Source organism: Ovis canadensis, chromosome 15, assembly GCF_042477335.2.
Source record: "Ovis canadensis isolate MfBH-ARS-UI-01 breed Bighorn chromosome 15, ARS-UI_OviCan_v2, whole genome shotgun sequence".
Classification (NCBI taxonomy): Eukaryota; Metazoa; Chordata; class Mammalia; order Artiodactyla; family Bovidae; genus Ovis; species Ovis canadensis.
This window is the reverse complement of record NC_091259.1, coordinates 81,881,145-81,905,162: the sequence shown is the minus strand read 5'-3', so window position 1 is coordinate 81,905,162 and position 24,018 is coordinate 81,881,145. Positions and strand designations below refer to the sequence as shown.

The 24,018-nt window shown below is 51.1% G+C and overlaps 1 protein-coding gene across 12 annotated transcripts in view; it reads right to left on the bottom strand.

Annotated features, from left to right (window-relative positions):
- TSPAN18 (tetraspanin 18) overlaps window positions 1–24,018 on the bottom strand; it is a 202,813-nt gene that overhangs the window by 121,639 nt on the left and 57,156 nt on the right. For 4 of the 12 annotated variants that reach the window (XM_069555516.1, XM_069555521.1, XM_069555515.1 and 1 more), the window contains exon 3: window positions 17,376–17,586. The exons of the other annotated variants lie outside the window; for them this stretch is intronic. The gene's annotated coding sequence lies outside the window, so the exon portion shown is untranslated. The remainder of the gene's footprint in view (window positions 1–17,375; window positions 17,587–24,018) is intronic. 12 annotated transcript variants of the gene reach the window in all.

Sequence of the window (24,018 nt, the reverse complement as noted above, 5' to 3'; positions counted from 1 at the left end):
GCATAGAGTAAAGATAAGTAGCAATGTAGTCTGATAAAGACCACAGAGCCAGGCTCCGGGCTGGCAATTTCTATCCTCCTTTTCAAGCCTTAGTAAATGTTGGTCGAACTTCCATCTCAGGGCTGAGAGTACTGCTGGAATGGAATTCTGATATAGGAACAGCCGTGGAGTAAGAATTATAGCTCTTTGCTCAAAGCTGAGTTTATCATCTCCCTGATGTCTCCAACTTTCTCTTTCCCCATCCTTTGAGCTCCCACTGCTTTTCTTAGCAGCCTCAACAATCTCCCAGCCACCTCATCATTTCTGCTGCTGCTCCTCCCCAATTTGTTCCAAAGTCCTATAGAGTCTTCCCATGGCTTCCTGCGTTTGCCGCCTTTTCTCTACCCCAGCCTCCCTGCTCTACCTGACGTCTGCATATTCTGCTGCTTGGATCTCTGCAGTAGGCAGAGGTCCTGGTCTCTCACCTCTTCTGTCCACCCTCTGTAGCCCTGTCAGAGCAAGTCCCCCTTGACCATTGGCTTGATCCAAAACTTTCAAAGTCTCCCTACCCTCCAAAAGGTGGAACAATTAAGTCCAAACTCAGCATTCAAGGACTTCTATAATCTGATTCCAACTTACTTTTACAATTTAGTATTCCACTATTCCTCTACATGTTGCCAGAACTGTCATCAAAAGAGATGATCCTCCTTTGCTTAAAATATACACCCCATGCTTTCCTATGTCCTAGTGTTGCCAAATGCTACCCCTTCACCTGAAATGCCGTCTTCCCAACCCCAGTCCTTCAAGGCCATCTCAATGAAGGCTTTGCTGACGCCTCTTTCACTTTTATCCTCTTAAAAAGTCTTAACTATCCTTGTGGATGTTGCTTCTGGCACCATTCATACCCTACTTCAGTGTTACAGTCTGTAATTACCCCCTTGCTTTTCTTTTTTAAAAAGACAGTCTGTTATTTTATTGCACAGATTTCATTTTTTTTAATTGAAGTATAGTTGATTTACAATGTTGTGTTGGTCTCAAGTATATAGCAAGGCAGTTCAGTTGTACATATAGTCAGTATTATGAGGCTGATTCCTAGGGGCAAAAACGTGGTCTTATGGACTAGTGAATACCCTTTAATACCTAGTAGGGTCCAGAAGACACCAGGGTCCCAGTGAATGGGTGGCTAATGAAATTACACTGTCCCTCTCTCCATACACTGTCCTCCCTGCTCTCCCCTACCATCCGGAAGCTGGTGTACCAGTCGCCCACAGCGGCTCAATCTCGAAGTAATAGTGTTTTTTTAAAATGTTTTACAAAATAACCCTAAAAATGTTATTTCTTATTAATTAATGTTTGAATAATAAGATGAAATGTATAAACAACAACAATAATTAAATCAATAGGTTCATGCATACTCCGGGTGGGTGGGGGCGCTCCCCTAATAAAATCCTCGGTGCAATTTTCCTCTCTCCATTTCCTCTTCTTTCCCACTATTTCGAGAATCATTCTAAACAAACTGAGGGCCCCTACCTCCCGGCTAGATGCTAGGGTTCTCCCTAACCTGTAGCCCCATCTGTAGACCCCCAGTGGCCTCTCTTCCAGGTTCTTGAACCCACCTGAAAGAAGATGTGTGTGTGCGTGTGTGTGAGCAATGCTCACCCCTAGCAGGTCCTTCCCGGGGGTGCTGGCGGGGGTGGGACAGTCCCGACTTCCGTCTCTGTCCCTCCAGATCCCCGGCTCCTGCTCTGGCCCCTGTAATCCACTCTTCACATAGCAGCCGGAGATGTATTTAAAATGCAGATCAGGGCCTGGCACTCGTGCTTTAACCCCTCTGCAGGTTTCTCATTGTACTTATTTTATTTTTTTAAAAAATTGTTTTGGCCATGCCACGGTGGCATGTGGGATCTTAGTGTCCTGGCTAGGAATGGAACCCACGCCCCCTGCATTGGTAGCACAGAGTCGTAACCACTGGACCACCTCATTGCGTCTCATTGAGCTTAGAATAAACCCAGACTCTTCGAAGACTATGGCCTTCCCACCTGTGACTTTATCCCCTAGTCTTGCTCCCTACTCACCCAGCCACATCAAGCTTTGCTTCTCTGAGTCCCTGAACACATCCCAAGGCCCCTATGTTTACTGTCCCTCTCCAGGAGGTTTCCTAACCCATCAGAGACCCTGGGGGTCTCCCTAGGGTTCCCCCCATCTACTTCTTTCTCCACTCACCAAAGGACCTCCCTCCTTTCTTAATGAGGAAACTCCGAAGACCTACATTTAGTTTGGCTCCGTGCTACCAGACATGGATGCACCGGTCAACAGGTCAATGCAGGAGCACACAGAGAAGACACAGAAAATACTAAAAAGAACTGTGAGTTAGGGGACCTCCCTGGTGGTCCAGTGGTTAAGACTCTGTGCTCCCAATGCAGGGGGCCTGGCTTCAATCTCTGGTCAGGGAACTAGATCCCACACTGTGCAGCTAAGGGTTCGCAGGTCTCAACTAAACAGCCTGCATGCTACAGCTGAAAAAAAAAAAAAAAAAAAAAGGATCCCCACACCGCACCTGAGACCTGGAGCAATCAAATAAATAAAAAGAACTGCGAGTTATCCTAAGTTTTGTGGAAGAAGCAAAGAAGGACTGCAGAGGAGAATAGTAATCTAATATTTTCTTTCGGAGAAGGCCTTTCTGAGGAGGTAATATGTAGTTTAAGATTTTAACTGATGATTGTGGAAATTTTCAAATATATACACAGAGAGAATACCACAGTGAATTCTCATGGACAAATCACTCAGTGTCAACAATCCTGCCATCCTTATTCTGACGCTATTCAAAAAAATAAATAAATAAGCATGTGTAGCTGGAAAAGTATCAGACTGAGGGGGTCAGAAGATCTGAGTTTAGGTCCTGGTGCTGCGCTTGACCAGAGAAGGAAATGGCAACCCACTCCAGTGTTCTTGCCTGGAGAATCCCAGGGACAGAGGAGCCTGGTGGGCTGCCGTCTATGGGGTCGCACAGAGACAGGCACGACTGAAACGACTTAGCAGCAGCAGCTGCCCTTGACCAGCTGTATGGCCTGAGGCTGTTGGTCAGGCCCCGGCAGCCCCCAAAAGTCAGGCGGGGTCCCTACATGGTCGAGAGCCATCGTGGCCTTCTGGAAATCTCCTTTCCCAGGAGACAGCCTTCCCTGAAAACACTCGCTTCTGGCGGGGAAAGCTATGCAGCTGGTCCTGATTTAGGATCTGACAGCAGGCACCCTCTTCCAGTCCTGGGAAGCTGCCCTCTCGGGGAGGGGACCACACGTGGCCTGAGGAATATCTGGTCCAAGTGGGGAAACCAGAAACTTCCACAGGCAGGAGTTTCCCAGAGTCTTGCTGGACAGCCCAGGAAGAGTCCCCCTGGGGAGATCGGTTTCCAACACTGCACACACAGAAGCCCATCAGCCAGTCCAGAAGCGCCCTGGACGAGGCGGCTGGTTCTCTCACAGGTTAGAGGGGCTGGTCCAGACCCATGCGCTGATCTCCTGCATTAACCTGGTTTTCATTCACAGGTTGACCCTGCCCCAAGGACTCGGGTGAAAATCAGTTGAGCTAGAGAGGCTGGTTCCAATGCTGGATCCACAGGCTCTGGCGCTTCTGGCAATTCTGGTCACCCCTTGGGACCTCAATGTCTCCATCATCAAAACGGGCTTTGTAATTCCCAGGTGGTCAGCCTGAAGACTGTAACTGGAAAGAGAATCCTGAAGCGTGTGCGCTCGAGAAAGGCTGCTTTGGTGGCAGAGACAGTGCGCGGCCCACGAACGCTCACCAGGCCTTCTGATAAATGCAGGGGATGTCGAAGAGCTCGAAGGGCAGGTCTGAAAGCAGCCTGCCGGGGTTCGAAGCCTGACTGCCGTGCGCTGCCCATGGTCTGAGCAAGGAGCATCACCCCCGCGGCCTGTTTCCTCTCCAGCTGCCTCACGGGGTGTTGTGACCGCCTGGATCATAGCCGGCACATCATGAGGACACAGTAACGCTCCTCCCCATGCGAGTCTGCAGAGTCACCGGCCCTGCCTCCCCCCACTGCCTCCCCCAACTCGCGAGTCACTGCTCGCTCACGGTTGTTGTTCTCCCACGCGGAGAGAGGCTAATAGATGTTTCTGGAACTAGAATACAATTGAATGGGGGTTGGGAAAACCTAAGGGAAGAATGAACTGGCTGATCTACTGAAACGACTAAATCCGAGCCTGGCGCTGTGTTGAGGTTGTTATGTGGACCACGGGTGTGGACCGTGCAAGCACAGTGGGGCGGGGTAGGGGGGCAAAGAAACCCATCTGCCGCACCCCCACCCCACCCCGACTGGTTTAGTCTGGTTTTCCAAGCGGACGAGGTTCAGGGGGGTCTTGGGCAAGGCTGAGGAATGTTCCACAGGCCCCGTGGGGAGGGGCAGGAGGGGTCTACAGCCTCACAAGGGTCCCATTGTGTCCTCTCCGCACCGGCAGGTCCCACAGTGGCCCGGGCTCTGGGGAGCTCTCAGAAGAACAAAAACCAAGGGAGGGGAAGGACAGGGGGCTACACTGGTTGGGACGGAGCCTGGGAGAGGGGGCAGGGAGGGGGCGCCATGTGCCAAGTCACAGGGGCCAGGGTGGGAGGGGGGCGTCCCCGCACTGGGGTCCCCTGGTCGACCCCAGTCTCCCTCAATTCAGCGAGGGATGGGAGAGCCTAGAAAAGCAGGAGACGGCCAAGCCCGGACGGGGCTGAATAAAAGTCCTTTATTTGTCTTAATATCCCTTAAATGCACAAACTTGAAACCCTAAACCCTCCCTCTCTATTTCTTTTGGACGTGGCTGTGCCTGGCAGAATTCTCCCTCTTGCCTGAGCTCCTGACCAAAATTATACCAGCTTCCTGTTTAAAACTCTCCGATTCCACAGGCTTCTGAGATGCTCCGCATTAGCTCCGGGATGGCTGGGGGCAGGGCAGGGCAGGGTGGGCTTCCCAGCCAGCTAACAATCTAGACACCAAACTGGGGGCTCCCCTCCCCCTCCCCCAAAGCCTACTACCATCACTGTGGTTTGGCCAGGGCCTGGGATGGATGGGGGAGGGTACCAGCCCCTAGCAGGATAGGGTAGTGGTCAGGCTGGGGGAGGGGCGTGCTCTGAGACCTTCCAGTGACTACCTGCTGATTCGACTACTTTCCAACCTTGGGACCTGAATCCTCCCAAGTTTTGCATTTGAAAAACCCTGATGCTGGGAAAGATAGAAGGCAGGAGAAGGGGATGACAGAGGATGAGATGGTAGGATGGCATCACCAACTCAATGGACATGAGTTTGAGTAAACTCCAGGAGTTGGGGATGGACAGGGAGGCCTGGTGTGCTGCAGTCCATGGGGTCACAAAGAGTCGGACACAACTGAGCGACTGCACTGAACTGAACTAAAAATGAGGATGGCGGTGATAGTATCCAAGTCCCAGGGCTATTCCGAGCTTTCAATGAAAGATGCCTGGGAACTACTCACAGGCGCCTGGTCCAGGGTGTGACTGAGTAAGGAATGGCCATTATTATGATGCTAATGATGGCACCATCTTCAGAATAATCCTCAGCCTCAGGGAGTGATTTCCCAAGAGCCAAGTGTGGGAGAGCACCGTGCCCCTTGACCCTCTTCAGCGACAGCCAGCGATTGAGCAGATACGAGGGGGGGCCTTGGCCAGCAGAGCCTTTCTTGAAGTGTGTTCAGATGTTAAGTGCATCAGCAATAAAAGGCCCTGTGATCGGTGAAGTCTGAGAAATGCTGGCTTAACCCAAGTTAAATAGGATCTTTTGTGAGGGACTCATCAAAGTCTTTGTTGGGCCCAATCTGCATCTCGAATCTCCAGAAAGGGAGAGCAGAATACACACTCTGCTTCACGATCCTTTAGAGACGAGAGTGAGTGTTCTGTGTCACCCACTTGCGGGGAAGGCCGGATGCTGCCACACCCTTTCCTGCCTTCACGAGCTCTTTCTCCTCCCTCGTTCACATCCGCGCTCCATGAACCAATCATGGGAACCTCATCCCACGAGGCCCTGCCCAAGAATCTCTCTGTCTTATTAGGGAGACCTGCAGCTATGTCTATCTGCTCCCCTATTTTTGATAATGGCAGGACTCTTCTCCTGGAGGCTCAGGTCCAAACTCCCAGCCACTCTGCATCCCCCCTGCCCCTCATCCCTCACACCCCTCCATCAGCAAGCCCTACTGGATCTACCCCAAGATATGTCCCAACTTTAATCATGGCTCGCCTTTTCTAACTACTACTGCACTCGTCCCAGTCCCCATCATCTCTCGCCTGGACGTTATTGTTGCCTCCTCACTGACCTTCCAGATTCCCTCTAGCCCCACCGGCCTTTTCCCTACAGTGGTGGTGTAGTTGCTAAGTCGTGTCCAATTCTTGCGACCCCACACACTGTAGCCCACCAAGCTCCTCTGTCCGTGGGATTCTCCAGGCAAAAATACCCTGGAGTGGGTTGCCGTTTCCTTCTCCAGGGGATCTTCCTGACCCAGGAATTGAACCCGCATCTCCTGTATTGCAGGCAGATGAGTTAAATGCAATCAGACCATGCCACCCGCCTGCTGCAAACTGTCGAATGGCTTTCATACTAAACCAAAACCTTTGCCTTCTAAAGCTCCCCATGATCCTGCCTTACCCACCAACTTGCATGCAATTCACCCTGCCACTCATTGTCCTGTGGCCTGGTTGGTTTCCTTTCAGATCTCACCCCAGGGCCTTTGCACTTGCTGGTCCCTCTTCCTGCAACGCGCATCCTCTGGAACTTCGCGCGGATGTCAGGAGTCTGCCTAACCATCCACCTTCGTCGCGAGGAGACCCTCCCTGACCACTCCATCCCAAGTAGCCCCTCCCATCCCGATGGTCATAGGTGCTGCCACATTTCCCTGTCTCCTTCCCAGCACTACCTCCATTTGAAACGTTTGTGTTTAATTTGTTTCCATGTTTCTTTTCTCTCTCCTTGAACTAGAAGGTAGGAAACTCCGAGGGCAGGAGATTGCCTTACGCGTTGCTCTAGCCTCAGTATCTAGCATAAGACCTCGCCACTGGAGGTGTCCCAGCAATATTCGCTGATAGCATGAGTGAAGGAGAACGCTCAGCAGACAGCGGCGAGAACAGTCACTGGCTCGCGGCACTGCCAAGGATGATCCCGGTCCTGGTCCAGCTGAGAAAGTACTCCTCTCCTGCACGTCATCACCCACAGGCCTGATGACAGGGACTCAGGCTCTAAGTCCTGGGCAAACAGCCAGAAGCCTGCCCCACTTGGACAGTTGTAGCTGAGGCCAGGTATGGCGACAAGCACTGAGTTAGGCACTGTTACATACTGGAAGTAAGTTTAAAACCCTTCACATCGACACTTGAGAAGTAGGTTTCATCTCTCTAATTATAGCTGAGGTCACACAGCCAGTCTGTAAAGCAGGGGATCAGTAACAGATCTTTCAGTCTAAAACAGGGTGCCGTCGGAGGAATGGATGAATGAATGGAACTTCTAACTGCCAAAATGCGGAGGGAAAAGTGGTGGCCAAAGCCTCTCCTCCTCTCCCTTCTTACCCCTCAACCACCCCTCAGCCCCTTCTCCCCTATTCCCTAACACCCACCCCCCATCAGGGTACAGCAGGGCTCAAATGTCCAGGGTCTAGTTTGTGAGCCTCACGAGGAGTCAGCTTCTTGGAGCCTCCGGGTTCTCCTTGGTAAAATGGGCAGAGTGAGCCTTGCTTTGTCTGCTTTCCTGGGCAGTCGTGAGAAATCAGATGAGCCAATCGTGCAATGCGCTCGAAAGACATGGGCATTATTAGAGCCCTCCTCGTGGCCGTAGGGAGCAGCGTCTCCCAAGGGCATCCTTGTTAGAAGGAATACCAAGGGTAAAGCTTATCCCTAAAGACAGATCCTCCCATGGCAGAATGTCAGGTCTGGTGACACCTGGAATGAGATAAGGGTATTACTCGGGGGCCAGGGGTGTATCCTTGGCACCCCCAAAGCCGGTAACAGAAGAAACCCACCTGGTGGCTCTGATGAAACCCCAGTGATGACCACACCAAGCCTGTATCTCAAGAGGGACTATGTGCCCTGTAGACTCGGGCCTGGGACCTAGGGATACACATGTCAATGAATTACGTGCTCTCGCTTTCATCTGCAGCTGGGGCAGGAGCGCAGGGGCAGACAGAGGAGGGAAGGTGGGCTTGAGCTCACCCGGGGTGCGCAGGTCTGGGGATACGCCTGCCCTCTCTGGTCATTATTTCCTCTGTGCACAAACACGAGGGCAAGGCCCATCATCATGAACATTCTGCTTATTCTAATATTCCAGGTTGCACTGTAGGCACCATGAACGAGCCACTCCTGCAAGAGGGCCAGCAATACAATCCAAGAAGGCGCAGCCCAGCCTAAAACAGGGGGCTCAGACCCCTATAGTACACTGAAACCTGAGATTTTGCTTTATACCTCCTGGTATGAACGCAGAATACTTCTCCAGGGATGGTGGAGGAACCCATGGGGTGAAAGTGGGGAACAAGAGAGGACTCTGACCTCTTTTTCCTGTGAATCAGCAGAAAACCTAAAAACTAAATCTCCCATTGGTGCTTTCTCCACCGTGAGAAACGCGCACCTCCAGCCATTTGCTGGTGAACTCTGAAGCACGAGCATAAATAATTAAAATGAAATTACAGTTGTCAAAATAAATGAGCAGAGAACCAGGAGCTTCCTCCTTGCCATCCCGTGAGTCCTTAGCTGGCTATTTTACAAAAGCTGATGATCAAAGGCAAAGGGTGCCCTGGACACTGAAACAATGAGAGGTGGCTGCGATGAGGAAAGGGCCCAAGGGCGGTGGGCTGGGGCACGGAAAAGGACTGGCAGGTGTATATGCAGCTGTGGCAGAACCTCGCAGTTTGGGGTGGTCAGCGGCAGTGACAGTTTGGGTCTGTGGGCCGGGAGTCCACATTCAGCAGGCCCAAGGGCAAGGGTTCTGGCCAGTCCTCATTCACCCCAGAGCCCCAGAACACCCTTGGAGCAAGTCTGCTGTGGGCTCTGGGCCCGGAGGCGGTCCCACATGCCTCCACTAAGGAAGCAGATGCATCCTTAGGCTCCAACCACGTGGGCACTAATCAGATTCTGAGACTGATTCATCCAGGGGTCTGGTGAGAGAGCTCACCTTTCTCCCTGCTCTTAGAGCAGGGGCCTGGCCCACTAGAAGTGGCAGGCCTTAGAAGGTGGCAGTTCCTGTGTGTGAACTCACTGGAGGCTTGGTGCATGTCTGATCCTGGCCACCACCCTTTGTCTGCTTGAACTAATGCCTCCTACCCAGTCTCCGGGGCCTCTGCCCTACTGTTTGGTAGAATGAATGAATGAGGAGAGGTAAGGTTATCATTATGCCCATTTTACAGATGAGGAAGCTGAGGTTTAAAGAAATGATCTGGCTCATGCTCACTGGGAGAGGTGAAGTGGGACTGTGGGTTTCCTTCAGATAGGAAGACTAAAGGGCAAGCATCTTAAACGTACCTGATGCCAATATCAGGACTAGGGGACTGGGCGGTGGTGTCTGCTGGATGATGCCAAACATCTCCCGCAGTGAGGGAAGAGGTCCCAGCAGAGAAGCAGGTGGTACGAAGACAAGAATGACTTGGTATGCTGAAGGAACCCAGGGAAACCAATATGGCTGGAGTAGAAACAGCAAAGGGGAAGGAGTAAGGTAAGTTGGCAGGAGCCCGCCCACAGGATGGGCTTAGATCTTACCTTAAGTGTGATGGGAGGATCCCAGGGGGCTTCCAATGGCAGATGGGGCAGCAGCTCTTAGGGGGCAGGCCTGGATAATAACAATTTCTGCCCCAAGCCAGTTAATGACCCATCTTTCATGCATCAACCAAAGCGGCACCACTGACTTCCATTGGTTCAGCTAATAAATATAAATGATCACAGCTAGCATCTGAGTCACGATGAGATGGAAGGATGGCATCACCGGTGCCATGGATATGTACTTGGGCAAACTCTGGGAGACGGTGAGGGACAGGGAGGCCTGGCATGCTGCTGTCCATGGGGTCGTGAAGAGCCGGACACGACCGGATGACTGAACAACAACTAGCATGTACTAAGCTTCTACTCTGTGCCAGGTACTGTGCTGAGCACTGTTCCATATGAACACATTCATTCTCTCACTAAACCCTCATGCCTATCCCATGACACAGTTTTGCGTACAACATGATTTACTTTACAATAATACACAGGTGACTTTTGGTACTTTCTCATCTGACAGATGGAGAAACTGAGGCTCCAATGGTTAAGTAGCTTGTCCAATAAATACCCCAGCCACTGGCAAAGCCAGAACCTGAACCCATGTCTGTGTGAGCACAGAGAATGAGTCCTTAATACTAACCAGCACCGCCTCCCCGCCCCGGAGACACACACACACACACACAGACACACACACACAGACACACACACAGACACACACAGACACACACACACACACTGGGTTTTAACTCTCTGGGAACTAGGAACACTGTTGAGGGGTGGAGTTCGTAGTGGGTTACAGTTTCTCAAACAGAACTTGACTGGGGCTCTTTCTCTTTCGTCCTCTTGCTGCTCTGGCCCATGAGATGGGGCGCCAGGGGAAGGAGGCCCACTTCTCCCTCCTGGAATAGCTCACGTTCATTGCTGGATAACGCAATCAGAGCACAGGGATTAATGGACTTGGCTCTGGCTTTCAAGTCCCACCCGCTGACAGATCGCCTAGTTCCCCCCTGTTCCTGAACCTTTCAGAAAAAAATGCAGGCTGCTTGCTTATCTTAGTGTGGGGTTGCCGTGGAAACTGCATCCCTTGTGAGATGCACTGTCATAACATTTCAGTCCTGTTCTGAACACTTAAAGACACAGCCTCCTCCTCTTCGGGGCCTTAGTCCACGGGCACTCATCAAGTGGCTGGGGAGCGGGTAGGGGGTGAGTATGGCAGGAGGTGAAGAAGGAGGAGGACCCCTGGCTTTGGAAATGTTGGCTCCCATCCATCTAAGGCTTGGGGTCACCTAGTGCCCGGCAAGGTGGGTTCAGAGAACATTCTTCAAGTGGCTTCTAGTCTGGGCAACGGGCTCTACTTGGGTTATCTGTGATGAATCCCACATCTGCCCCATGAAGTTGCCAGAATTATGAACCCCATTTTACAGAAGAGGAAACTGAGGCTTGAGGAGGTGAGGTCATTGTAGAGGCCACTGTGGCAATGCTCTGGGTGACCGAACATCCTGGTTTTAGCATTCAAATTCCCGTGTCCCAGGAAACCCCCGGTCTCTGGCAAACTGGGATGATGGGTTCACCTCCCGGGCATTTGTTTCTAATGCCTATACCTGTGACTCTCCTTCACATCCCAGAGATGCTCTGCTCACCCCGCAGACAGTCAGAAGTGCTCTGAGCCACCCTCCTCTGCGCTGGGGGCAGGAGGGCGGTGGGGTGGGGTGTGCTGAGCCAACAGCCAACAGGAAAGCCCGGTTCCCTGGCCTCAGCCTAGGACAAGTTCTGAGCTCCCCTCAGGCTCAAATGGAAGCCACCGTCTGCCGGAGGGTGTCTGGGATCCCCCTGGGTTGACGCCCTCCCCTCCTCTCCCTCATCAGTTCCCCAGGGGGCAGATCCTTAACAAATGGCACAGGCCCCTCCCCTCAGGCTCTGCTCCGGGGCAACCTGGCCTCAGGCACCCAGGGGGTCACGTGGGAGCCGGTCCCATATCCAGAGCTTGGCTCTCAGCCCTTCCCATCCCTCGTGCTCCCTGGACTTCCAGGCACACTGAAAGAGGGCCATTCCCCACAGCCGCGCTCCTCCGAACTTCAGGGCCTCGGCACGTGCCGTGCCGTTGGTCTGTGCACTCGGCTTGGCGTCTCCTTCCCAGGCTGCTCCCCCGGGGCTGAGGTCCACGCACCCTACAAAGGCTGGCTGAGGCATCCCCTCGCCCAGGAGGCCTTCCCTGGGCCTGAGCCACCGCTGAAGGGGCTCAGAGGGGCACGGGGCCCACCTTGTGGCTATATCACTTCCACCAAAGCCCCAACTTGAAGGAGCTGTCCTTGGTGTCCCCAGGGCAGTCACTGAGACATCCTCTCCACATCTTCAAGCCCCGCTCAGGGGTTCATCACTGAGGAAGTGCTAACACCAAATGAGCGAATGCAGGCACACTTAGGTACCACCTAGTCTGTGCCAAGCCGCCGGTCAGACAAGCCGCACGGTCCTCACAACATGTGCAAGACCCTGTATGACGCCCCGGCTGCCTTCCCAGCCTCCTCGCACTCGCTCCCCCATGCATCACTCCAGTCCTAGAAAGCCAAGCCCCTGATGCCTGTGGTTCCCCTGACTGCAGCCGTCTGTACCACAGAGGCCCTGGGCATGTTCCCTCACTTCCTCTGGTCTCTGCTTAAGCATCCCTGTCAGAGGGCTCTCCCCGACCCCTCTAGCCCCTCTATGGCAAACAGCATCTCCCATCATTGCTCACTGATTTTCTTACTACCTTAAGCATATATTTGTTTATGTATAATATATGAGCCTACATTAAGTATATATTTAATCACAGGCATACAGTTAAATGAATACTATGTGTATAACCTATAAATTGATTCACATTGACCATATATTTAGTTGTCTGTCTCTCCCACTAGAGTATAATGTCCAGAAAAGAAGGACCTTTGTTCACTGCTATAATCCCAATACCCACAGCAGTGGCTGCAGCACACTGTAAATGCTTAACAAATATTTTTGAAGGAATGAACACAGTCTTAGCCCCTAATCGAATGCTGAGAAACAGTCCTTCGATGGAAGTGCCGTGACACACTGAAGCTCACCGGGTGAGATGACTTGCCCAAGGCCACACAGACCAAGGACACCCTGACTCTCCAGCCCTGGGGCCCAGGCTGACCATGAGCCCTCACCAGTACCACCGCACCCCGCATACTGTCCCCAGAGCCTGTCTACTCTTTCCAGAGCAGACGCCCAGAGCCTGGTGATGGCTCCTCCGTGGCAGGAGTCACAGCGGGGGCCTGGAGGAGGAGATGGGCCAGATAAGGTGTGGCTGGGCCACCTCTGAGCATCTCTCGGTGGCCCTGAGGAGGTGCGGCCAGTGAAGGCAGGGGCAGGTATTCCTCAGAACAGAAAGTTGCCTCCATCAGCTCTTCAATCACGGCCCAGGCTTCCAGCCTCCTCACGTTGGGGGTCCAGATGCAAACTCTGAAACCTCTTTGGGGGACCCAATATGTTGTTATTAATTGAACATGTGAGCCCATTACCTCAAACGTTTGAATGTGTATCATTATGAACATGTTTCAGGGATCCCTTTGTTGGGGGATCCCTTCCCCCACCAAAGCAGGAGAAGCAGGGGTCCAATGACACTGGTCCCTTTGCTCACCCCCCAGACCAGGGCTAGAGTCGGCCAATGGCAGAGCATTGCCAGGGGCAACTCCGCTGACCTCGCCTTCAGTAGTGAGTCTCTCAGGGGGCAGGACAGACTACCCCAGACCCAGTTTCCAAAAGTTCATGGGGCATGGATTCACTCAGAAGGCGTCGTACCCAGCTTGGGGCTGCTGCTTGCCTCCACACAGGGACCAGAGTAGCTTTCATTTCCTGAGGGCCTGGAGAAGGGGCTCAGGACAGACCTTGCCCTAGATGCCTAGAGAACTCCCATTCCAACACAAAGTGCCCTTTCCTAAGGGGATCCACGAGAGGAAGCCACTTTAGGATGACTCCGTCACCGGGCCACCCTGTCCTGGCTCCCGCTGTGCACCTGGCCCCGCACCGACCTGTCCTCTCGCCCTGAGAGGTAGCTTTCCTCGGTCCCACTTCCCAGATGAGGATGTCGAGGCTTGGGGGGAAGTGCAGGGCTCTACACCTCGTGGTGTCCCTGTTTGGGGTACTTCATTCTGCTTGACCAGGTTCTGGGTATCCGTAGATGTCTGCTATCCCATCACCTTTTCTGTTCTCTGAGAGCTCAGAGCAAGCATTCACACAGGTGTGCGTGAACACACACACACGCGTGTAGCCAGGCACCTTCTTGGCCCCCAATAGCCCAGCAGTGAAGTTATTGCCCACGTGATAGCTGTGAGTCTATGATGCCTGAGGTCCTGGACTCAGGGGCAGGATAAGGACATTCTCATGATGGGTGTCCTTCTGACACCTCATAAAATCCCAAGAGACCTTGCTCCCTGGAATACCAGCCAGCATCACCCCAGGCCCCCAAAGCACTCACCAAGGGGCTGTGGCATGGGGTGAGGGCTCCTAAAAGGGTCTTTCTGGTCCATGCACAGGCCCACAAAGAGTGGGCAGAGGGAGCCAGAGCTACATTTAAACACGGACTATTACTGTTTTTCCTTTTCCGATGCTTGCAGTGTCCTGCTGACAGACTATGAAAATAAAGATTCATTTCCTACTGATCTGGGGTATTTTTTTTTTTCATTCCACAAATACCATATTTTTGGGTTTCTGGCACACACTCCACCCCTGGCTTGCTCCTGAACCAGCATCACTAACCTTGAAGGCTCCTTGTGAGCACACCTCCCTCTGCCGTATGACAGCCCCACTTTTTGTCTCAGCAAATTCCTAAAAGCCCCCTGCAAGGTACTATTGCCCATCTGTGTCAGATGGCAAGACTGAGGTCCAGAGAGGTTAAGTAACTTGTCTTAGGCCACACAGCAAGTTCACAAAGGAACAGACAAATCGTGGAAAGCTTTTTCCTTAGTAGATATAAAAGCCAACAGAGCTATTTTCCTTCCCAAGGCTCCAAATTGGACAATTTAATTCTGGCGGCGATGGCTAAAGAGGGGAAGAATCCTGTAAGCCCTGTAACTGGGTGATTTTTTTTTAAATTTCCCCGCCCGTGACTTATTTTTGTCGGGAAGTGAGAACCTCAGCTTTTCTGCTGAACCCAGCCCTGCCTCATGTAAACATTCATAAGCTGTGAAAATAATTCATTGATGAAATTATATAGCACTCCCTTCTCGCCGGGTGAATGAAACCCAGCCACTGACACGAGGGTGGTGGGGCAAGGTTGTCACACACTGAATACCCACACATCTCTCTCCTTTTGCTGTTCTCATCGCTCTCTGGATGCCGAGGTGCTCTGCACAGCCTCGTCTGCAGAAAGGCAAAAGTGGCTGGATGCCTGGGTTCTTCCTTCCTCTTACTCTCTTCTCTGCTTGGAGCAGAGGGGAGGGAATTCGTGTAGAAATCAACTCTGACACATGACTTCCTCGACCCTGGCCAGCTTCTCCAGGTACAGGAAAAATAAAGCCAGGGGCGAGACGCCACCAGCTCTTGTTGAACACCTCCCTTCGGAGGAAACCCCTCCTCCAAACTGCACGGGCCACTGTGGCTGCCACTGGCCACACATGGCTATTAAATTTAAATCAATAGAACGTAAATAGAATTAAAGGGCCCGGGAGCAAAGTTCTGCTTTGCCAGGTCCAGTCAATGACCCGATGCATACAGAGTGGAGCAGAGCCGGGGAACCTCTGGACAAAGGGAGCACTATTAATGGTATAAACCACCTTGCCAAAGCCACAAATATTTTGTGGAAAAATACTCACAGAGGGCTACAGTGTGTGCCAAAACGCAAAGGAGGCATTTGAGAGGACAAGCTGGCTTCACGGAGTGGTTGGGGGTGGGAGACACATACCACCAGGAGGAATTTTTTTTTTCTTTGGTCAGAGGAAAAAAAAATCATCTGTCTTTCTTCCTTTTTGAAAACTGCAGGAGTGGGACTGGGAGACTCTGTAAGGCTCCCCTTAAGAGTAGAGCTCTACCAGCATTTGCTGGACGAATGTATCAATGAAGAGAAAATATTAAAGTAACGGATGTGGTAAAGTCATAAAAAAAAGAAAAGGCTAGAGGGGGATAAATACAAAATCCAGGCTGGGAAGAGACTGGCTCAGGTCGGGTGAAGCCTCTGCTGTTTCTGGGTTGGGGCAATGGGTATTCACATGTTCAGTGTGTTGTTATAACTGATCCCCTGCACTTATTTGACAAATATCCTTTGCATCCCAATGTTCAACAGAAGCATTCACACGTGAGATATACCAAGACCCTAAAAAACATCTAAATTTTAGCCCTAATCCTGCTCATGTTTCAAAAGATGCTTTGTCTCATTATTGTAGTTGGGGATGATTAAAATCAACATAGATATTTTTGATGATACCTTTTATTTATATAGCATTGCACATTTTTATAGCATTCACCACTTTCTTCCATTATTGGGTTTAAACTTAGAAGGAAGTAATGTAGCCATTGTAGGGCAGAAAATGCCAGAAACCAGATCTGCCTTTTCAGTGACTCTGCCTCTCATTAGCTGTGAGACTCTGAACAAGCCACTGAGTTTCCTGGAGCCTCTGTTTCCCAACTGAGAAAATGGAGGAATGTATTCAGTTGTCTGGGCTTCCCAGATGGCTCAGTGGTAAAGAGTCTGCCTGTAGTGCAGAAGACTCAGGTTCAGTTCCTGGGTCAGGAAGATCCCCTGGAGAAGGAAATGGCAACCCACTCCAGTATTCTTGCCTGGGGAAATCCCATGGACAGAGAAGCCTGGTGGGCTACAGTCCACGGGATCCCGTAGAGCTAGACATGACTTCGGGACAGAACAAGAATAACTTAGCTGTCTAGCATGGCGGGTGGTTGTTAGTTAACCTTCACTGATTCGTGACAAATTCATTGAGCAAGTCCTGCATCCCAGGCTCAGCTCCCAGTGCTGGGGACAGGACAGGGTGTGTGCAGAAGACTTCTCAGCAGCTGCTGTCCCGGGATGCAGACAGTGGGCAAAGAACATTATAAAGTGCCTCATTTCATTGAGAGAAATATGCAAAGTGATAGCACGCTGTCCACAGAGAGCTATGGCAAAGGGTTCAACAGGTCTGATGGGGGCACTGATGCCTGAACAGTCCCATCATCTGAAGGCTTATTGGAAAGATAACGGGTTGACATGAATAAAAAGTCTTTAGAGAAAACAGGGTAAAGGCAAGACCATGAGCCAGGACCAGAAGGCCAACCAGACAGGCCAAGAGCTCGCCTGTACACCGGATCTGACGAGAGTCCTGCCACAGGCTGGCACCGGTTGGTATTAATAATTAACTGTTGCTCTGGGCTCCAAAGTCTCCCCACAGCCCCCAGCCCCTGCCCAGCAGCTGAAGGAGGGGTGTCTGCTCCCCGCAAGGACCTCTGTGACTCAGCACTCTGACCAGGGTCTACCTTGGCCGGTCAGTACCAGCACCCACCTGTCATTAAATGCTGGCGTTTTGCCCTTGAGTCAAAGGATGGGGGTGGGTTCCTAAATCGCCCCTCAATCTCTCCCCGCAATGCGGGCTGAGTCCTGACCCCTTCCTTTCCATCCAAGCCCCGTGATGAGGCAGCCTCCACCTCTCGGGTCCAGGGAAGTTCCACTCAAGAAGGCTCACCTCATGCGAGTCCTGAGGAGGGAGGCGAGGCCGCTGTGTGAACCTCCAGGAAAAGTGTGTTCTTCCAGAACAGCCTATGTGAAGCGAGCTCTCGGGTGAGAGCTTAGAGCCTCGCGAGACTTCGGGACCAGCGCGCGAACACAAGCTCTTGAGTGACAGGGGGCGGAGTCTTGAGGCCGTCTCCAGGGTGCTGGGACTTACCCTGTGGGTGCTGCAAGTTCAACATGGTTAGACTTGCGTTTCAACAGAGAGCACCCTGGCTTCTAGGCGAGTGGGATCTGTAGGACCTCATAGGGTGGGGCAAGTGCCAGGTAGAAGCAAGTCCTCATAAAACGGCTGTGGTACATCCTGGGCACATGTGCTGTGATTCTCTTCTGGTCTGTGGATTTCCGATTCACTTTTCTTAATAGAAACAAGTTTTAAATTTTGGTGACGTCCAATTCATCTATTTTTCCTTTCACGGTTCCTATTTTTTCTGTCCTGTCTCAGACGTCTCTGCCGACTACAAGACTGTGAAGCTATTCGGTCAGGCTGTCTTCCAAAAGTTAAATAATTCCTTTAACTCAGTAATAAAAAGACAATCCAATAAAAAATGGGCAAAAGACTTGAATGGATCGTCCATAAAATAAGACATTCAGATGAAAGATGCTCAACTTCACTAGCCAAACAGGGAAGTACACATGAAAACGCTAATGAAATCATGTCACACAACTACACAATGCCTAAAATCGAAAAGCTCTGTTGACCACACGAAGTGTTGATCAGGCTGTGGAGGAATTGGAAGCCCCAGACACAGCTGGTGGAGGTGTGAATGATGCAAGAATTTTAGAAAACAGCTTGGCACTTTCTCTTAAGTCAAACATACACTTGCCCTCTAATGCAACCATTCTACTCCTAAGTGTTTACACATGAGAACAGAAAGCAGGAGTCCCCACAAAGACTTGCACTCAAATGTTCATAGGAGCTTGATTACATAGTAGCCCGAAACTGGGAACATGCAAACGCCTATCAAAGGATGAATGTATAAACACGATATTGTGTAGACATAAGATAAAACATTGTGCAGCAGTACAAAATAATGAGCTCCCACACAGCTCCCAACAACAGGGATGAATTTCAGAAGCATCAAGATGGTTAGATGACTCAACGAGCTCAATGAACTTGAGCACACTCCAGAAGATGGTGAAGGACAGGGAAGCTGAGCATGCTGTAGTCAGTGGGGTCGCAAAGAGTCGGACACAACTTGGCAACTGAGCGACAACAACAAGCTGAGGGAAGGAAGCCAGACACAAGAGAGCAAATTGTGTGATTCCATTTCTAGGAAGCTCTAGAACAAAGCTAACCTACAGTGATACAAGGCAGAGCCATGGTTAACTGGAAGGGGGCCTGAGGAAACTCCCCGGGCTGATGGAAAGCTTCCTGTCTTGCTGGGAATTCGGATTACAGGGGTGTAAACAAGGTCGGCATGTATGGAACACTTTAGATCTGAATGTAAATTGTACCCCAATAAAGTTTCTCATTCTTTGTGGCTGGGGTGGGGAGGAAGAAGTTGCTGGATGAAAGTATATATAATTCCTTCAACTACTGATATTTCATTTATTTTTAAAATAAGTTTACTTATTTATTTATTGAAATGTATTGACATATTTGTTGTTGTTGTTCAGCTGCTCAGTCACGTTTGATTCTTTGTGATCCCGAGGACTACAGCACACCAGGCTCCCCTGTCCTTCACCATCTCCTGAAGCTTGTTCAAACTCATGTCTGTTGAGTTGGTGATGCCATCCAACCATCTTGTCTCTGTCGTCCCCTTCTTCTCCTGCCTTCTTATCTTTCCCAGCATCAGGGTCTTTTCTAATGAGTCGGCTCTTTGTATCAGGTGGCCAAAGTATTTGACATATAACATTGTATAAATTCAAGGTGTCCAGCAAGTTGATTTGATGTATGTATAGTGCCATTATAGTGATAGCACCTTTATTATATTACATGATTATCATTTCTTTTTTTTTAACGTGGGCCATTTTTAAAGTCTTTACTGAATTTGGTACAATATTGCTTCTGTTTTATGCTTTGGATTTTGGCAGAAAGGCATGTGGGATCGTAGGTCCCCAACCAGGGATGGAACCACATCCCCTGCATTGGAAGGCAAAGTCTTAACCACTGAACCACCAGGGAAGTCCCATCATTTCTTTTTTGAGCTGGGAATAATTAAGATCTAGTCTCCTAGCAACTTCAGTGACTTTAATGCAATAGTGTTGTCCCTACTCACTACTCTGCATTAGCTCTCCAGGACTTGTCTCCTAGTTGCAGGTTTGGACACTTATCTGACATCTCTTTTATTCTCCCATTTTCCAGAGGCTCCGTTAGTCTGACATTGTTACTAAGCGTGCCAGGGATGGGGAAGAGACAGAGGCAAGTACAGGCAAGTTGCTGCAACATCCCATTCCTTCCTCATCCAACAGAGATCTGCTACCCCTACTGCGTGCTATTAGGACCTCTGGAGCAAGAAAGGCCGATAGGCCAGCGTCCCATCCATCAAGGAGCTCACAGTCGTTGTGTGTGTGTGTGTGTGCGCGCGCACGTGTGTGTGTGTGTGTGTGTGTGTGTGTATCTCACTTCTCAAGAAGTTAGCCAGGGACTTCCCTGGGGGCTAGGTGGTAAAGAATCCACTTGCCAGTGCAAGAGACATGGGTTTGGTCCCTCATCCGGGAAGATCCCACGTGCAGGAAGTCCATGTGGTGCAACTGCTGAACGTGTGGCCCCAGAGCCACAGCTCCTGAGCCTGCGTGCCAAGCTCCTGAAGACTGCACGCCCTAGAAACCGTGCCCTGCAGCAAGCGGGGCTGCCACAGTGAGAAGCCCGCGCATCGCAACTAGAGTAGCCCCTACTCGCCACTGCTAGGGAAAAGCCTTCACAGCAACGAAGACCCAGCACTGCCATGAGTAAAGAAATAGTATTTTTAAAAAGGAAGTTAGCCATCATATTTTCCAATAACCATTTAAAAGTGTAATAATGTTGAAAAAAACAAAAAACAAAACACAGCCAGTAGCCACCTCTTCATTCCCCCAGGCCCTAGGCAGCTCTAACTTCTGGACCTACATTAAGAAGGCCCAGGGTTGGGGAGGGGCAGGTGGGTCTCTCTGGGGATCTGGAGACTGTGGGCTGCCCTCCAGCAAGGCCCAGCCTTCCACCATCAGCGACACTTCCCGAGCCCCCAACAGGCTTCTCTGTCTGCTCTCTAGAGACAGCTAGACTGCCGGGGCCCCTCCAGTGCAGCCTCCTGATGGCTAAGCCACCAGTTTCTGGCTGCTCCTCCTGCCCTTTGCAGAAACCTCTACAGCAGCACATTTCCTTAATGTGTGTGACAGCTAGTCCTTTCTCAATGTCTTTCTCTTAAAGGGACAGAAAAATAGAAACTGACCAACCATGGCTGAAGTGTAGGCATTCCGGACACAGACCCAAAGATCCACCAGGACCCACATCCCCGCTTCTCATTCCAACCCTAGGAAGCTGCAGGTTGCAGGGAGTTTATTTTGCCTCATTTCATCCCTATTTTAAGGAGGGTTTTGACTTTTATTGAAGTATAATTGATTTACAATATTAAGTTAGTTTCTGATGTACAGCAAAGTGATTCAGTTATACATATGTATATATTTTTTATTTTTTTCCATTATGTTTTATTACAGAACATTTAATGTGTTTCCCTGTACTGTATAGTAGGACCTTGTTTATCTATTTTCTATATGGTAGTTTGTATCTGTTAATCCAAACTCCTAACTTATCCCTCCTGCCCTTTTCCCTTTGGTAACCTTGTTTTCTGTGTTTGTGAGTCTGTTCTGTTTTGTAAATAAGTTTGTTTCTGTCATAGTTTAGATCTACATACAAGTGATATCATATGATATTCGTCTTTCTCTGTCTGACTCGTTAATGCTTCTCTTAGTATGATCATCTCAGGTCCATCCACACTGTCGCAAATGGCATTCTTTCTTTATGAGTGAATAGTATTCCACTGTATGTATATATATGACATCTTCCATATCCATTCATCTATTAATGGACATTTAGGTTGCTTCCATGGTTGGCTATTGGAAATAGTGCTGCTGTGAACATCGGGGTGCATGTATCTTTTTGAATCAGAGTTTTCAAGGAGGGTTTTGATGATGGACACAGAAGTCCCCAGGTTAGTGCTCATGGCTACCATCCCCAGGGCCCAGGACTCTTCCTGGGATGAGGCACTATGATTCCCATTTTACAGGTGGGGAAACTGAGGCCTAAGGATGACAGGACATGACCAAGGTCACAAAGCTAGCAAGAGGCAGAAACTAGATTCCAAGGTTTCTGGTTTCAAAAACAAGTATCAAGGCCCTATGTTATTTCCTCCTTAACAAATCTCAGAACCATGAAAGAAATGCCTGGTTCACTACTATGAGTATGCTCTGGAATAAATGATGGGTAGATTAATAAGCGAATGGATGGATGGATAGATGGCTGGACTGGTGAATGGCTAGATGAAGGATGAATGGATGGATGGATAGAAGGGTAGATGATGGATGGATGGATGGATAGATGGGTGGATGGGTAGATGGATGGGTGGATGGATGGATAGACTGATGGACGTGTGAAACAGGAGGAGTCAGGACACTTGCTCACAGGGCAGTTGCACTGGGTCCAGGCTTATTCTCTGACTCAGCCTTCCCACTCTCCCTGGAGCCCTTGCTGGGCTCAGCATCTGAGTGAAAAGGGTCCCAGATAATCCAGAGTTCTGCAGGCTGAGAAACAAGCAAGATCATCGAAAAGTCTGGACGCAGGCTGTGCATGTGCGTGTGTGCTCAGGAATGGTGGGGTCGGCTGGGGGGGGGCCCTATGGAAAGGACAGGGTGTGTATAGGAAGGCTGTGGGTAGGAAGTGGGAGCTGGGGTGAGCGTGGAGCAGAGGCACGGGCCAGGATGTGAAGGCGTTTGCATGAGTGGGTGCGTGCGGGGGTGAGTAGGTATATACAGGCGTGTTGGAGGTGTGCACAGGCATGCGATCAGCACGTGCCCAGGATGGTGAGCATGAAGGCATGGGGCTGGCAGGTGCGTGTGCCCATTAGAAGCAGTTGAAGGCAGTCTGTGTCTTAACAAGGCCACGGCGCAGGCTCCCAGGGTGATCAATTTCAACCACAGCCATGATCCCAAAGCCTCCCAGCCTGGGAACCTCGCTGCCTCCCACTACCCCTCCCCAGGATCTGAACCGGCTGGCCTGCCCCACTCCCTCCTGCCTGTCACAGGTCAAGGAGGGCCCCTCACTGAATACAAAAAACACACAGGGCTTTTATTAGCATCTGAGGGTAGCCAGGCCAGGGGAGGGCCTAGACAGTTCTGAAATCTGTGCTCCCGTCTGGTCTTGTTTCAGAATCCTGAGGGCAAAGGGTTGGTCTTACTGCCCCCGATCTCAGGTAAACTGAGGACACAGCCAGCTGGGCACCCCAGGAGGGGCGGGCTGGGGAAGAATGAGCAAATCTGCGAAGCAAGTGAGCACGATGGAAGGTTCTTCCTACTGAGAAGAGTCCAGAGTCAGTTCCACGGCAGTCTCCCAGGACCGACACACTGGAGCCTGCCTGAGCTCCCCACAAAGTCCCTGGTGGGCAGCCCAGCTCCTCCCTCAGCTCAGCAGGACCCAGAGCCTAAGCTGAGGTTCTCACTGCCCAGGCTGGATGTGGTGGGCATCTGACCAGCCGCCGTGGGGAGGCCTCACGAGTGGGCCAGGGACCAAGCCCAATGTCCCAAGGGACCTCCACACCCTCTGGCCATTGGACAGGTGGCTGCACAGACTGCCATCTGTCTGGAACAATCTGGGCCAGCCGTGCCCTTGGTCAAAGCTGACCCCAACACTTTAGATTCTGAGAACCACAGACCACAGGACTGTCAGCTCAGATCAGGGGGAGGGGGAGGGGGAGGGGAGGTGAAGGGGGAATGGGAGGGAGAAGGGGAAGGGAGGGGACAGGGAGTGGGGAGGGACAGGAAACTCCCTCTTTCAATAGAGGCCATTATTCACCAACTTAGTCCTTAGCCACAGGACAAGTGCTCCGCCTGGCTATCTCTGGAAACTGGGCAACCCTGGTCCCTGTCTTCCCTTCTAGGTCCCCTCCCTCCCCAGCTCAGAACCAGAAACAACCCAGCCCACTCACATTTCCACCTCCTCTTCCTCCTGCTTCCTTCCACAGGTGCCATGTCTAACCCACCAGAAGGTTCCCTGCCATCCCACCCCCAGGAAGTGCCGTCCTTCACACCTCCAAGGCTCTGCCCAAGAGACCCTTTCCACTGGGAAAAAGTCCTTCCAGGCCCAGGACAAGCAGCCTTGCTACTGCCCAGCCTTCCCCGGTGTCATACAGACAGATCCCATCTTGCCCACCCCACCCCACCCCACCCGCACACACACAGCCACAGGTCTCAAAACAACTGTTTCCTCCAACAGACACTGCTGTTCTTGTCCACAGGCTCCCTTGAGGGGAAGAGCCAGGATAACAGGCGCGATGCTGACCTCAGTACCCCCAGCACCCGAACTGGGGGATGGAATACAGTAGGCGCTCAGTAAGTGCATGGGGGAATCACACTGACGCATCTTCCGGGCTGCCCCTTCTGGAGCTGGTGTAAAAACTTACACG